We start from the raw sequence: 12,066 nt of genomic DNA, 5'->3' as shown, positions 1-12,066 counted from the left end.
GCATGACTTGCATGTGTGTCTCCACACCTTGCTTTTCCTATAGATTTATAGCTCAGTTAACTGAACAAATCTGACTCGGGGCTGCATGATATTCCACAGTTTGGATCGTCATTGTCTATTCAATCATGTGTATGCCAATTGATGGACAGTTCTGTTATTTTTTTCATCTCTAACAGTGTTGGGACATACATTCTTTGTATTGTCTATATTCCAATGGGGCGGATGCTCAGCAGGGAATGATTGCATGAAGTACATATGCTTTTTCCATCAACAACGACTTTATCAGATTGCTCTCTGTCGGCTCCATTACCTCCCATTTCCACCACGCACAGAGAGGGTTTTTTCCCCTGCTTCCCCAAGAGTCACTCGCTATAATGAAATCTGTCGTCCTGTGTGCTAGCTCTCAGTGCTAGGTCATTTGCATTCCGAAGCTGATCGTCAAGGTTATCATACATTAATGAATATTTTTGCAAAGCAAGAATTGGCCTGTGAGTCTGACCTGTGACTTTTGGGTTGTGTGAGGTAGCAGATAACTGGCCTGTGGCCTCTCTCAGACCCTTCTTCTCTGTGCGCTGCTGGGTCTGGGCGGAAGCCAATAGAAGACTTAGACACCGGACTCAGATCAACCAGGGGCGGTGTTGATGGAAAATCCTTGGCCGCAGCCTGATGTTCTGTGCACCAAACCTCACAGGTCTGATGAGAGCGAGACAGACACAGAGGGAAGTGCTACTGAGGGCATGGTCATCTCAGGGGGCTTAGCCTATTACCAGACTTCCTGTCCACAGGAAGGTTGGCCCAGCATGCCCCCAGCCTTCTCTTCTCTAATGTGCCTAAGTCTGTGTGGGTAGGGGAGGGTCTCATCAACCTTGTTACATGGGTATTGAGAAGGCCAAGATAGTGGGAATGAGGTAGAAATTGGGATCCCCTGAAATTTCGATATTTCTCTAATAAATCTCACACACACATATGTATACACACACACACACACACTGTGTGTGTGTGTGTGTGTGTGTGTATGTATGTATGTGTAAGTTCTTGTATGTGAATCTGTGTGCCAGAGGTCAACCTTGGGTGTCATTCCTCAGGATCCACTGGTACAGTTTTTTGATACTTGGTCTCTCACTAGGTCCTGGGTTTTGTTGATTAGGCTGGGTTAGGCCCACAAACCCCTCTGCCTCTCTAGTGCTGGGGTAACTAGCATTTGCTGCCATTCCTGGCTTTTTGTGTAAGTGTCCACGGATCAAATTCAGTCCATTCCTCTGTCTTTATGGATCACCTTTTCACATTCTTTCGGGAGCGAATCTTTTAAGGAAGCATGGCTTTGTCATCTCGCTCCTATCTGCTCTATGATTGGCTGTGGGGGTTTTCAGTGACTGGTGCCTAGGGCCCGGCTCACACTGTGTACCACACTGATGATCTGCACCAGTCCTTGCTGCTGTCCCCTGACATTCCTGCTAGCCAGTCTACTGTCCTAGTGGATCAGCTGTGCTGCCCTGACAAAGGGAGGCAGTGGTGTCGCCTTTCAAACCTAAGCTTTCAGATTCCAAATGACTTTTGGGTGATGCCTGCTCACCCCGCCTTGTTAGAGAGTTTATTTTGGTTTGGTCTGATTTGAATAAGCTGGGTTTTTTATACATTGACTATACAGGGTTCCTTCCTTTTTATCTTAAATGAAGGAGGAGCCTCAAGAGACACTTATTTTAGACTCTGCGTGAAACCTGGTTCTAAAATAAGAACCCGCCAATGTCCTGCAAAATTTAATTGGTTAAGCCCAGTAACTCTATCTGGCACGGCAGGCCACTTCCTGTAGTTACACTTGGGGACTCTCGTCAGATAATTCATTCTGCAGAATTCATTAGTAAGTGCTGTTGTTCAAACCTAGGTATTCTGCAGGTGCATTGCTGAGATTTATATTTTTGTTAATACCTCTGCCAAACAACCATGTTGCAACAAAAAGCATTGTTTGGATGTTTTCTAGGCCAAGCTAATTCCATTTGTGGGGTCAGTCAAACACTGAGACTTGATTCACCAGCCATCTCTTCATCGGCAAGGTTGTATCCACAGTATTTAGGGATGGCAACTTGAGCTTGGCCTTCAGTCCCTTGTGGGCTTGGGGCCAGGAGAAAATGGGTGCACACACAGAAGAGTAGCTGGGGATTGTGCAGTGATGGACTGTTTAGAAAAGAGCGTGGAAGCTCTTCTCATCCTAGTTGCCTTCATCTTGCAACAAATACCCGATAATCTCAGGGAGGGAGGATTACTTTTGTTCACAGCTTTAGAGGATTCAGCCCATTGTCACAAGGAAGCCAGGGTGTCTCAGAGTGATTCACATCATGGTGGCCAGGAAACAGAGAGAAAGGTTGTCTGTGTGGTGGACACCTTCTGTATCCAAGCCTAGGGAATGGTGCCGCCCACATTCAAGAGGGGTCTTAGCTAATCTTCTCTGGAAAGGTAGCCATAGACACCTAGAAGTGTGCTTTCTAATCTCTTAGGCATCTGTTTTCATTACTTGTCTTACTGCTATGACAAAATGTCCAATAAATGCAACCTAAGGAAGCGAGGGTTTGTTTGGGCTCTCAGGTTGAGTGTGTAGTCTGTCATGGTGGAGGGGTCAAGGTCTCAGTAGCTTGAGGTGGCCGTCATGTGGTATTCACAGTCAGGAAGCAGAGAGAGGTGAGTGCTAGTGTGCTTTCTCCTTTTTTATTCAGCTCGGTACCCTAGCTGATGGGAAGTGCTGCTCACACTTAGAGCGGGTCTTCTCACCTCGATTAACCAGTCTAGAAACTCCCTCATTGGCATGCCTAGGGATTTCTCTCCTGGGTGACTTCAGATTCAAACTGACAATAGTTGTCATCACAGCCTCTTAACCCAGTCATTCTGACAATCAGGGTTAGCTGGCGTACCTTCATAGGTGAAAGAGTTGTTACAGAACTAATTTAGTGTGTGTGTGTAGAGGAGTCATCTCCTGAAGCAGCCATAACCTCATTCTGAGGAGCAGATACTGGAATCCACAGCCCAGCAGCACTGAAGCCGGAAACAGCCCACCTCAGGAAACCCTCCTGTCCACTGACCTAACCTGATGAGAAAGAAGCACAGGGCATGGAAGGCCACTGGGTGCATTCTCAGCAGTGGTGAACAGTGACCTCGAGGTCCCAGAGGGGAGATTTTTCACATCTGAAGGATTTTTGCACTGGATGTTTATTTCACATTTGAGTTTGATGGTCTCGGGGTTACAGCCCAAAACTGAAGCCCTTGTACAAATTCTAGACCAGAAGGGAAGCATTCGGAGGATGGCATCTGGGCCCTTGGGCTGCCCTAAAGCTTGCACCATGCCTACTGAGTTACTTTCCGTGGAGAACTTCATTCCTTCTACTCCGGGCTGCCCTTGCCCAACTCCTGCCACCTCCAGACACAGAGTCCTTGCTCCACCCCCTCCTCACCCAGGAGCCTTGTCATCGCTTACCTGCCATTCTGAGCAGCGAGCCAGCACATAGCTAGTGCTCACTGAGCACACAGAGGAACAGGTGATGTCTGGAGGTGACACAGCGTGGCTGCGATGCTTACATTTGAGGACAGGGAGGGTGAAGTGATGGCCTCAAACTTCAAAGCAAAGTCGAAACTTTGCAGAATGGCCTAGTATAACTGTTATCACTGTCTTTGCTAGAGATGCTGTGACTGCTCATGAGAGAGCCCTGAGGTTGGCCTGTTGACATCCCCTCAAAGAAAGGAAGTGTCATCAGACCCTCACCTGAGATCTCAGTCACTCTTTCCCATGTTCCCCTCCCCAAGTTCTATATAATTTTGCCTTAAGTATGTGTGATCTTGTGGTCCCCAGAGGTGCCAGAGTAGTGTTGAGGGTGGGAGGCTAACAGAAGGGGAAGGGGCTCCATCTATACAGCTATGGGAAGTTGTCATTCATACCAAAGCAAGACTTTCCAGTGATGAAACTGTTTTGGGATTGCCCACACTCCTCTGAGTGACCCCCCCCCACCTGTGTTCTGAAGGTCCAGTAAGCTTGTCGGTTCACCAAGTTGAACCTGTGTGGGATGGTTTGCGGTCTGCTGGTGATGTCCTGTCTGGGGTGAGTAAGCGCTGGTTCACAACTCCCTGGGAGAGCACTTGCAACTGCAGCCTTCCTGTTGGAAACCTACAGAAGGCCCAAGTAGGAAGTTTATGGAGAAGAGCCCCAAAGGCTAGCTGCTGCCCCAGGGAGCTACAGACTAAAGTAGCAAACGGTTAGGTTAGGGGGGATTGTGGTAGGGGAACTGGCTATAGTGTTGGCAGCATGGCAGAGAGGCTCTGAGTTCTACAGGATGTTGTCCCTTCCCCACTCCTGCTGCTCAGCGGCCAAGTCACCGCCACTGACAAGTCAGTGTGCACAGCTGCCCTCATTATCTGCATCTCTCTGGACTTTCTCTGACCTGGTGGCTGCTGGCTGGAGGCAGGACAGCTCTGCAGAGTGTCAGCAAATCAGCCAGGCTGGGCGCAGGCCGCGGTCCTGCTCCCTTGGCGTCCATCCTGGACTTGCAGGGCTCGGAGCTGTCGTTTGTCTGCTGGTCCCCGGATGACCAGCAGAAGCACAGCACACAGCCTTAGAACTAAGGCTGCACCTGCGGATTCTGGCCCAGACAGTGCTTGAAGATGCCAATGTGTTCTGTTTTCGGTTTATGTTCGCCATGTAGGTCCAGGACAGGGCAGCTGAGGCCACCTTTGCTGGTGTGTCTGTTGATGCCGGTCCCCGCCTGTGACAGGGCGGGCGGTCTCTCTCACTCACTTGCTTTCCACCTGTGCCTTCACTACAGTGACATCTTCTATTGGACTCAGATTACAGAACTGATGACTCTGTCCAAGACCAGGGAGGAAGGACACATGGTCAGGGGCATGGGACAAACATCTGCTGGACAATCACTAGTTAAGAAAGTGGCAGCATTACCTACTGAGCACAGGCCCTGGGTCCCTTCCTTTATGCGATTCTTTTTTCCCTGTGTGTGTGTATGTGTGTTTTCATGTATGTATATATATATATATATATATATATATATATATATATATATATATATATATACACGCATATGTGGGTGGGCATGGATGCACATGGAGACATTTTTAAGAGTGCCCTCAGGCTTGCATGGCAAGCACTTCAGTATGGAGAGCACGCTATTGACCCAACCGTCTCCCTAGGCCCCACTGTTTCTTTTACTCTTTGCAGTGGTCGTGAAGTAGGAACTCTTATCGTCCTTTCTTTATATTTGAGGTAACGAAGGTCTGGAAAGGTTAATAACACTTGCCTGCGGTCACACGAATTGGGGAGGCAGAGATTGATTTCCAGCAGGGACCCTATGATTCACACAGTGTGCATGAGCTCCCTGTGGAGTTGTCCCTCGGTGTGGATGCAGTGGGAATCTGCGCTCCCATCTAGCTGAGTCCTCATTTCTCCGCTCTGTGCCATAGGCTGTGCCACCTCATCGCACTCCCCACAGCCAGTTGAGGTGGCGGGGGCATCTAACTTTCTAGTTTATAAACAGAGAAGTCACAGTCTGGGGAGGTGAAGGGTGTTTCAAGGTCACAGAGCTAGTGATGGGCAGATGGAGACTTAAGGAGGACACGTCTTTGTGCCGGCAGTGCCTGTGGAAATGGGAGATACAGGGGCTGAGGATAGCTCGGCTTGTAATGACACGAGGGGCGTTTGGGAGGTATGTCTGAGAGAACGGTAGATGAGGGGACCGTAGTATGACAGTGGCTATGGCAGCTTTCTTTTGCTGTGATAGGATGCTTGGCAAGGTTGGCTTAAAGGAAGGGACCTTTTGACTCACAGTTTGGAAGTTTCAGTCTGTGGTTAGTGGCGTCATTGTTTTGGGACCTGAGGCGGTATGAGGCCATTATAGGGAGGGTGTGGTAGAGCAAAGCTGCTTGCCTTGTAGGAAAAAAGAGGAAGAAGAAGAGGGTTAGGGAAAGAGAGGGGAGAAAGAGAGACTATAAAGAGTTGGAATCCCAACTAATATACCCGTAATGACTTTAACTTCCTCTCGCTAGGCCCCACCTCCTCAAGGTCTACCACCTTCCAATGGCACCACAGGCTGGTAACCAAGCCTTTGGGGCCATATAAGATCTGTACTGTTTTGGTAGCATAAGGAGATCAGGGGATCATCGGCTGAGTAAGGGGTATTGGTGGGGGCCAGAGATAGAGGAACAAGAGATAGAAGTGTGGGTTCCATTTTCTTCCCAATCAGTGGCCCATTCCTGCCATGTCAAGTGGCCCCACCTCTTTAGAGTCTGTGATGGAATTGGCCTGGCCCCATCTTCTTGGCAGACCACAGCACAGGGATCCCTGGTCATGATGAGAGTGGGTGCTGCACTGTGACAGTAGTAACAAGCTGTCCCACGTGCGCTGTTCAGGAGACACAACTCCTGATTTTGCTTTTCCAAAAGGCCCCAATTAGTTGAGATCCAATGGAGTTAGGACAAGACTCAGCTCCCTGTGTTGGTTTTCAGCTGCCTTCTTTGATACCATTAGTTCTCGGTCATGTAGGGCTAAGCAGACACATTGTTTGGGAATCCTTAGGTGGCAGTGCTGGATTCTCGCCTGCTGGGTCATGCCCCTTGGTGATACTCAAGGGTGCATTATGAAGTGTATTATTCCCTCTATAATGGGAAGGGAAACCCACTAGCAAAGGCCAAAGATGACAAAGGGAGAGGGTTAATTCTGGGCTCCAGATCTACCCCTTCCCTGGGTGGCCTTGGGCATTCTGACTGACCTCTAGTTCTCCGTGCTTCACATTGGAAAAGGGTACCACATCTGTTAGGGATGCCACATAAAATACCTGTTGATCTGAAGCATCGGCTTCCCGGTGATGGTAGGAAAGGCGTGAGCTGCGACCGGGGATGAGAGAGAGGTGCTTCGAGATGTTTCACAGTCCTCCATGGCTGAGCGAGGACCTGGAAAAGCGGTCTGCACAAACGTACAGCCCCAAAGCAGCCGAGTTTGGAGTCGCTGCTCCACTCTTCCCAGGAGCGCATGGGACACTTTTCCAGAGCAGTTTAGAATCAGTGAAGGAAGAGATGGTAGCATGCAAGCTGCGTTCATTTCAGACAGAAAACTACGTCTAAACATAGGCCCTATGTATCCCAACCAACCAAAAGTTCCCACAGCCCATCTTCCTCCAAAATGTTGGAAATCTTGCATCTGACCCAAAGTTTAGGGTTTTCTTGAAGGAACTGCTTTTACATGGAGAGGAAAAGAGGCACTGCGGTCTGTGTCTGGATTGTCTGTGCTCAGATGTGGGAACTTACCAGAAGAAAGCTGCTTTCCTGGAAATGTTTTGGGTCAAGAATGTTCTGGCTTGTTCCTTTTCCACATTCTCAGGCAGCACTCATGGCCGTTTTTCTGGGACACAGAATCAGATTACGGAACAACGCTTTTGGTACTTTGAAAACAGGTTTATTAGTTTCTTAGCGCTGCCTAGCAAAACACTACTTCCTTATGTGTAATAGTAGGGAATATTCTCAGCTCTGAAAGCTTAATGTATGAAGATAAGGTGGTGCAGGGCCATAGCACTAGAGGAGAGCCCTGTTTAGCTAGTTGCGACTCCTAGCCATCCTTGGTTTCTTTGGCTGACAACTGTACCACTTTGATGACTATATCTGCCATTATATGGCCTTTATGTGTCCACTTCTGTCTCTCATAAGGATACTCTTATTTGACTTAGGGCTTCTGCTCTAATATGACTTCATCTTTTCTAATTAAATTTATAATGACACTAAGTAAGGTCCTATATTGAGGTTCTAAGAGGACATGAATTTTTGGGGTGAGGATTAAGTCCATAACATGAAGAAATCAAAGATGTGTTCTTGATGACACCCAATGTACACAGAACTCAGTTCTTCTGGGCCAAGTGTCTAGAGGTGTAGGACCCAAGTGTGTAGACAGAGTTTTCCCATCCTGGGGGCCTGTTCCCTATCCTGGCAGCTGTTTCTAAATTACCACACAGAGACTTAGTATTATTTGTAAATGTGCAGCGGATAGCTCAGGCTTATTACTAACTAGCTCTTACATTTACATGAGCTCATTTCTAGTCATCTACGTTTTTCCATGTGGCTCATGGTTTAATCTGTCCTTTAGTTTGTCTTGTTCCCCTGGTGGCTAGTTGGCATCTTTTTCTCTACACTTCTTTCCCCCAGCATCATCAGTCTGATTGCCCCACCTATACCTTTCATCTGGCTCTCAGCCAGTTAGCATTTTATTAACAATGAGAATAATCCACAGCCCAAGTGTATGTGTCAGAGCTCTTTGGCCGTCATTTCCCAGTGCCCAGTTGCCCTCTGAGGCGGGCTAGTCCAAATCTGTGCTCTGGTTTCCTGAGTCTGACTTGCTGGGGTCGTGATGTCCTTTCTGTGTGGTCTCGGTTCATGGACTTTCCATTTAAGTAAAAAGATCTAAAAGGTCACTGCTCACCTTTGCATAACCTGTCCTGGTTTCATTCTTGCTGACCTGTTCTCAGTGCTCCCCTGCCCTTTCCTCCGGGTCCTATTTGTGCAACTCTTTTTCGAGTGAGTCAGTGTGAGTCAACATAACCAGTCCTGCAAGTCACCTGAGGGCCACATCCCACAGTGGTCCATGTGAGGGCTGCAGTGAGGTCCCTTCCTGGTTTGTTTCTGCAACCAGGCTGTGACTTTGATTTCTCATCACAGCCCATCTTATTCCCCACTGGCCCTTCTTTGTCTCCCACTGCTAAGCTTTGGCCCCCTTGCAGCAGAACTCACTTCTCTAAAAAATTCTTCCTCAACTGTGCAGGTTAGTTTTCATTGTCAACTTGATGCAACTTCGAGTCTTTAAAATTTAGTTGGTTTTTTTGAAGATATATTTATTTCTATTGTATGTGTATGGATGTTTTGTTTACATGTATATCTGTGTACCACCTGTGTACTAGTGTTTGTAGAGGTCAGAAGAGGCACTGCGTACCCTGGAACTTGAGATACAGATGATTGTGAGCCACCACAGAGGTGCTGAAAATCAAACCTGGGTCCCCTGGAAGAGCCATAAGTGATCTTAATGGCTGAGCCATCTCTTTAGCTCACAGCCTAGACTCTAGGTCCTAGAGTCCTCTGAGAGATTACTTAGATCAGGTTGGCCTGTGGTCATGTCTGCGGGGTAGTCTTAATTGTTAATTGATGTGGGAAGATTCAGCACACTGTAGTACCATTCCCTAGGCAGGGGGTCCAGAATTTGCTAAGAGAGGAGAAAGTTACATAAGTAGCCAGCAGACAAGGATCCATGTGTGTGTTCTCTCTCTGCTCTTGACTCTGGACCTGGGACTTCAAGTTCCTGCCTTGAATTCCCTACAACCATGGATTTTAAGCTGTAATTGTGAGCCAAACAAACACTTCCTTATGTTACCTTTTGTTGGATAACACATACAGCCACAGGAGTGAAACCAGATCACCAGCCCTTTTCATGGCTGACTTCCCGGCTGCTCAGTTCTCTTTCTTGGCACAAGTGATGCCTCCTCAGAGAAACCCTCCTTGACCCACCTACCCCACTCAAATTTCTTCATATCAACTGTTTCATTGTTGTCACCCAACCTACCATTTTCTGATAACTTCTTATCTATTTGTTAATTATCTCCTGGCCCCAGATGATAATCTCAGTGCCGACGAAGGGTCTCTTCTTCATCAGTGCTGCTTTTCAGAGCTAAAGAACGGTGCCAGGGAATCCTGGGCATCCAGTCAAGAATTCTTTTTTTTTTTTTTGTCTTTAGTAACTCAACACTTTCTTTTACCCTTTCAAGTCACAGAGTGGGCATGGTGTGGCAGATAGAGTGCTGGCTGGCTCAGAGCTCATGCCTAGGCACGTGCCGACTGCCTTACTCATCCTGCAATAGCAGGAATGCCATTAAAACTCTCACTGGGCCTGCATTTCCTCCACTATATCCCAGAGGAAGTCCCTGCCACATCTCCAGAGCTTTCCTGCAGATTAAACTGTGTCAGTAAGATAATGCAGCATGAATACAAGGTAGGGTAGCTTCAAGCAGAATAAGGGACATCACAGTAAACACGGGGAAGAGAGGATTCTAGACTCATCCTCCAGATGCCAACCTCTGACAGGCAGCATGGGCACTCATCAGATGATGGAAGGTGAGATGCTGGTCACTTCGCTGCCTTCTAGCGAGGTTTTGTACTGGTACACTGTGACTATGTTCAACCGATTGCCTGTTTCACGAGGTGTGTTCTAAAGGGATGTGTTTTCCCACCCCACAAGCTGATTCTGAGATGCCTGCCTCCTGAGGCTGGACTGGATGGAGGACAGCTAGACTTAGGGTAGGCACAGCAGGGACTGAGAGTGCGGTGTGGTTTCCAGAGAGGCTTCTCACATGGGCGCCATCTGGCAGCCATCTTTGATCATCGTCAGTGTGTGTGGGGCACTTGGAGAAGAGTGAGCCTGACTGGGGTGGTGGGGTTTGGGTCCAGCCTGAAGAAAGAGCTCCAGGGTCAGTGTAGTACCCCTTTCTCCCTGTGGTTGTACTTCTGTCCTTCTCCATCGTTTCCCTGGACCTTAGCTGTGGTTCTTCTAGAGCTCAGAACTGCACCAGGTCCCGACATCTACTTCTCTCTCCTTTCCTCATCAGTAGCTCTGGAGAGGCCTCTGCTTGCCTACCACAGAGCCTTGCTTAGCCTTGTGCTCTCAGTCAGGGTTCAGTCTCAGAGGGTCTTACACAACTTGGCCATCTTGGATCTTGGGGGACTTGTTTCTCTTCTTGGTTCCCACTGTTTGCCTTCCTGTCTTTTCTTATGCTCACCCCAACCCCCATGTCAAATGTCTGATGAGAAAAAAAGTAGGGGTTGGTGGTGTCTGGGTAGTAACAATGGAAGTTGGCCTGAACAGGCTAAATTTAACAACTTGGATGAAATGGGCCATTTCCTGAAACAGTAAGTGCACAGAGTTCACATAATAGAGGAAATGCTGCCAGAGTAATCCTAAATATATTTTTGAAATTAAACTTGAGTTTAAACTTCCCCTCAGGCAAGGAAAATCTTTGTGGTCTCAAGGGTTCTGAGATCCATGTGAGTCTTAAGTCCAGGGCCAAAAGTGGGGTACTTGAACAAATAATTGTCAGGTGTCACAATTAAAGCTTTTGTTCTGGTCATTCAAAGTCAGCCTAGGAAACATAGCAAAACCATATCTCAAGTGTTTTAAAAAAGGAAAAGAAAAAATGGGCCAGGAATGGACCTCATTAGTAGAGTGCTTGCTTAGCATGTGAGAGGCCCTGGGCTCAGTCCCCAGTGCTGGAAAAAAAAAAGCCATTGATATGAAAACATTCTTATTTTTATTTTTACAAAGGGGGCCAATGATTTAAACACATGCTTCACCAAAAAAGACACACAGATGGAGATTGAACCATGAAAAGATTCCCAGTGTCATTACTCACTGGAGAAGCGTACATTGAAACCACGGCAGCTTCATCCACACACCTATTGAAGCAACTAAACAGAACCAACCACAATAATTTTTGACTTAGATGTGGTGTGTCTGGAACTCTCATATGGTGTTTGACACAGTGTTACAGATACTTTGAAATAGTTTATCAGTTTCTTACAAGCCTAGACATACACTTATCAACTCATCCAGCAGTCTCTCCCCCATCACCCAGGGAAGACTGATGCCTCTATGCAAATGTTGACAAGGGCCCTAGTTACGATTGTCAGAGTCTAGGGACAACCCAAGCATCTTCCAGCAGGTGAACTGGATAGGGGAACTTTAGTGTATCTTTGACCTGAATACAGCTCAGCAGGGAAAAGGTGCATGCTATTGGTATGAACAACAATGTGACTAATTTCAAACACATTGTCACATAAAAGGAAACATCCCAGAAAAGTCCATGTTCAAGGTCATCCTCAGATATATAGAAAGTTGGAAACCAGTCCAGGATACATGGACCCCTGTCTCAAAAACAAAACAAAACAAAAACTCCACTTACCCACCCAAACAATCAACTAATCAACCAAACAAACAACCTAACAAAACCAAACCAAGAATGCCATGGGCTGTGTACCAACCCCTTAACACACGGA

The 12,066-nt window shown here is 47.4% G+C and overlaps 1 protein-coding gene across 1 annotated transcript in view; it reads left to right on the top strand.

The window, feature by feature from the left end:
- The window catches only part of Cnih3 (cornichon family AMPA receptor auxiliary protein 3), a 95,621-nt gene that overhangs the window by 32,938 nt on the left and 50,617 nt on the right, over positions 1–12,066 (top strand). The gene's annotated exons all lie outside the window — the stretch shown is intronic.

The sequence above is a fragment of the Myodes glareolus genome, chromosome 5, assembly GCF_982192425.1.
Source record: "Myodes glareolus chromosome 5, mMyoGla1.1, whole genome shotgun sequence".
Lineage (NCBI taxonomy): Eukaryota > Metazoa > Chordata > Mammalia > Rodentia > Cricetidae > Myodes > Myodes glareolus.
The sequence above is the reverse complement of the archived record's forward strand: the minus strand, read 5'-3'. Positions and strand labels throughout refer to the sequence as shown.